A 3,491-nucleotide genomic window follows, 5' to 3' on the forward strand; every position below is an offset into this window, starting at 1 on the left:
AATGAATTTTATTTTTACATGGAATGGCACCGAAAGGCTATTAAAACTTGAAATTGGATTTTGAGAAATTGATAATTGCTATAACGGGAATAATTAATTCTGTTTTTCATGAGTTTCTCACGAATTGGGATAATTTGGTGTAGTTTTGTAGTTACATAATAACTAATTGGCTACATAACTCCCCCGCACGAGTTCGGAGAATTCTAAGGATGCAATTTGGGCTAAGAAGGCGGAAATGACGTGCTGTTTTCATGAAATTCAACTAAAAATAAAGAATAATATTCAAGCTGTATAAAGGTAGAGTAAATATAGTTATTCCTGAGGTAGTTATACATGAGGTATATTATTGGTATAGGTATTGATGTATATGCACAAAGTAATTCTTTGTAAAACACATGCTAGAAAGAAATTATGTTAAACTATAATATGTACAATATGAGCATTGCTATTCGACTAGTCTGCCAGACTAGGGTATAAGTTCGAATTGGATCTATTATTGAGATTTGGTCTAGCTTGATAGATTTGACCCCCCTGATCTTGTCTATTGTTTTGCACAAGAGGTTGAGGTGGTTCAACAGGGTTCACTTGTTCCCTGCGAGCAGCCAAGTATTGCCGAAGCCGTTGTATTCTAGAAGTCCTTCATCTCTCAGTTTTGGGCAAAGTTTTTTGATAAAACAAACGGTCCAAATAGTGGCCCAAATGAGAGATAAATGGAATAAGAGCATATAAATACCTGATAAAATTGACATCTTAATGAAAGAGAGGGCATGAACAAAAGTGTCTTGCACTTCATGTGAGATAGCATCAGTATCAGTGTCTGATGTGCTATCTGCATTAGGTAGGGTTTGCTCACTTAATATTCGTTCTCGAATAAGGTTAATGTGGCTGATTGATAATAACATACTATTAATATCATCATAATCCTGGTGTCCCCTTGGTAATTCGTTATATGCTTCAGTGTAATCGATAGGATTAAAATTGTCGACAAAAGGCTTGAATGTGGGTCTCAGAAATTTTACATGCATATCCGCATGATTTAAAGTATAATTGACGTAGTTATAGAACCGACCGTCAATTTGAAACGTAGATATACGACCAGGCGTATAATTTTCAGAAAAATGAATACCCACATAAGCGTTAGAATCAGGGAATATTTGTGCAATGATCGTTTCATTGCTATTATTAATAAAGTGCACTAAAGTCGGGTAGCATATTTACCCTGTAAAAAGAGGTTCCTAAGAACGGTAACGTTAATACGTTGGCATTCAATTTCGGTCAATATATCACGGTGATAGCTGCTCTGTTCCCACCTAGTAACTGACTTAGGATCTTACCGGGGTATTGTTTAGACAGTAGTTTAATATTAGTGGTTAGAATGCTTTTAATTTGGCATTCCAAATAATTAATATCTGCTGTCAATTTGTTTATTACCTCGAAAACCCTATCAGTGCTTTCTTGAATAAACCCAATTAGAGCAGAAGATTCTGAAAAATTCTTTACAGTATAATCGTAATTAAAGGCGGGATATTTAAGAGTAAAAAGGGATGAACCATCAAATGCAATGCATTGTTGCGTTTCGAATAACAAACCAATATTTAAAACTTTAAAACCAAGACTTAAAACATCTTTTAACTGACTTGCCACATGAACCCCAATTATGGATTGATTGCCCAAGTTTTGGAAAATCTAAGCGGTAAATCTGATTAGAAGAATTATAATGTAAAATAAGTTCAGTAACAGTTGTTTGGTATTAAGGGCAATCAATTAAAGGGTGGTGTTTCCAAATTAAAGTTTGACTTCCTAACGTGCATGACCCAGTTAATATGTTGCAGGTGGAAATTGAAGGGAAAGCACCTAACATTACCCCATGAAAAGGATCATACGAAATTTGAATACGAGACAAATGAGCATTGATCACTTGTTCGTGTCTCGAGGATGGCCAACTGTAAGTAACTGTTGCCTTGTTTTGAGTGGACCAAGTATTTGGGGAAGTGGGTTCTAAATCTCCAATATTATCAGCTTTTAACGTGTGTACCCAATCTTCACAATATAAAGGGGTGGGTGGTTCTATCATGGTAGAAGTCAGTTTACTCGAATGTACACCAAAGAAAAAATAATGACTAGACCATTTAGTAGCAGACTTCTGACACACATATAAAGTAATATTTGTATAGCTAGAAGATAATTCATGTACCGTAACAGAGCATTGCTCAATGGTTTGGGATGTCTCCTTAGTACAATTATTGGGCTTCTGAATAAAGTATTCAGCTTTGGGTCTATTGGGGTGACATAGGTTTACTGTAATGGTTGGAGTTGGTAAAGCAGATTTAAATGGCAGACTAGACGAATAAACAAAAAGATACATACAGATTGCGAGGCACTTAATAGTAAACATAATCGTCTCTCTGCGGCGGTCTAGTTGTCCTTCCGTGTCGAGTCCTTGATTTTAATGATCCTGAACCTTGTTGATTGCTATTAGTTTCCTCGTTGTGTCTTGTTTTGTAAATCCGAGTTTTGTCTGATTCGATCTGCTTGAATTGCCAATTGGTCCACTGTATTGTCGTAGTTTGACGCCAAAATATTTCTGATAGATGATGGTAACTTTTCTAAAAATAACTTCTTGAGCAGGCTGTTAGCAAGAGTTTCCTGCAAACGTTCAGGTCCGATTAAAAATTTCAAACGTTTTAGCATTTCAGAAGGCATTTGATCTCCTAGTTCGGAAGTGTGCAAAAATGCAGTCAATCTCTGATCCTCCGTGGGTGCAAATTTTGTCAACAAAGCTCACTTAAGCTGAGCATATGGCCTAACTCCATGTATCTCTAGTAAATCCAAGCCAATTTCATCGATTACACTGACATCGACCTGCTGACCTGGCGTAAACTGGTTGGATAACTTTGTGTAATGCATACTCACAGTATTTAGCCTGACAACTGCAGCTCTTGATTTACAAACAAGGTTCCAGACAACAACAGCACGTGCACCAGCACGTCTTAAATCTTTTTTAGATTTTGCCAACTTTCCTGATTTTCCGTACATTTTTTTTTTTAAAGGTCCACGTTGGATTCATAACAGTTTTGGATTCATAACAGTTAACAGTCCATGTAGGGATGGGCAATGTAGAATAATTTACTATTCTAGAATATTCTAGAATAGTTAAATCGAATCCAGAATACCGAATCCTATTCTATTTTCATACATATTCAAATAGAGGGAATTTTCCTGATTGCTGGATTTAGATGTCAAAAAATTATAAATGTATTACTATAAATGTATTATTTATTTGGAAATGTCCTTAACATTGTATTTGATTTGATACTAAACAGGCATTTCCCAGGACAATGAAATCTAAGAATATTACAATATTTTTGCTTTCAATTGTTCCAAATGTATGTAATCTCTAAATACTTATATGCTAAATTACGCTTCAAACACTTTAATAGTAAGCGGTTAAATACAAAAATAGATATGAAACGGCATTAAATTATTATTAA

At 35.2% G+C, this 3,491-nt stretch overlaps 1 pseudogene; it reads right to left on the minus strand.

The window, feature by feature from the left end:
* Positions 1-772: 772 nt before the first annotated feature.
* On the minus strand, positions 773-3,024 carry LOC144431352 (uncharacterized; annotated as a pseudogene).
* Between the last annotated feature and the right edge of the window lie 467 nt (positions 3,025-3,491).

This window comes from Styela clava, chromosome 13 (genome assembly GCF_964204865.1).
Source record: "Styela clava chromosome 13, kaStyClav1.hap1.2, whole genome shotgun sequence".
NCBI classification, from domain to species: Eukaryota; Metazoa; Chordata; class Ascidiacea; order Stolidobranchia; family Styelidae; genus Styela; species Styela clava.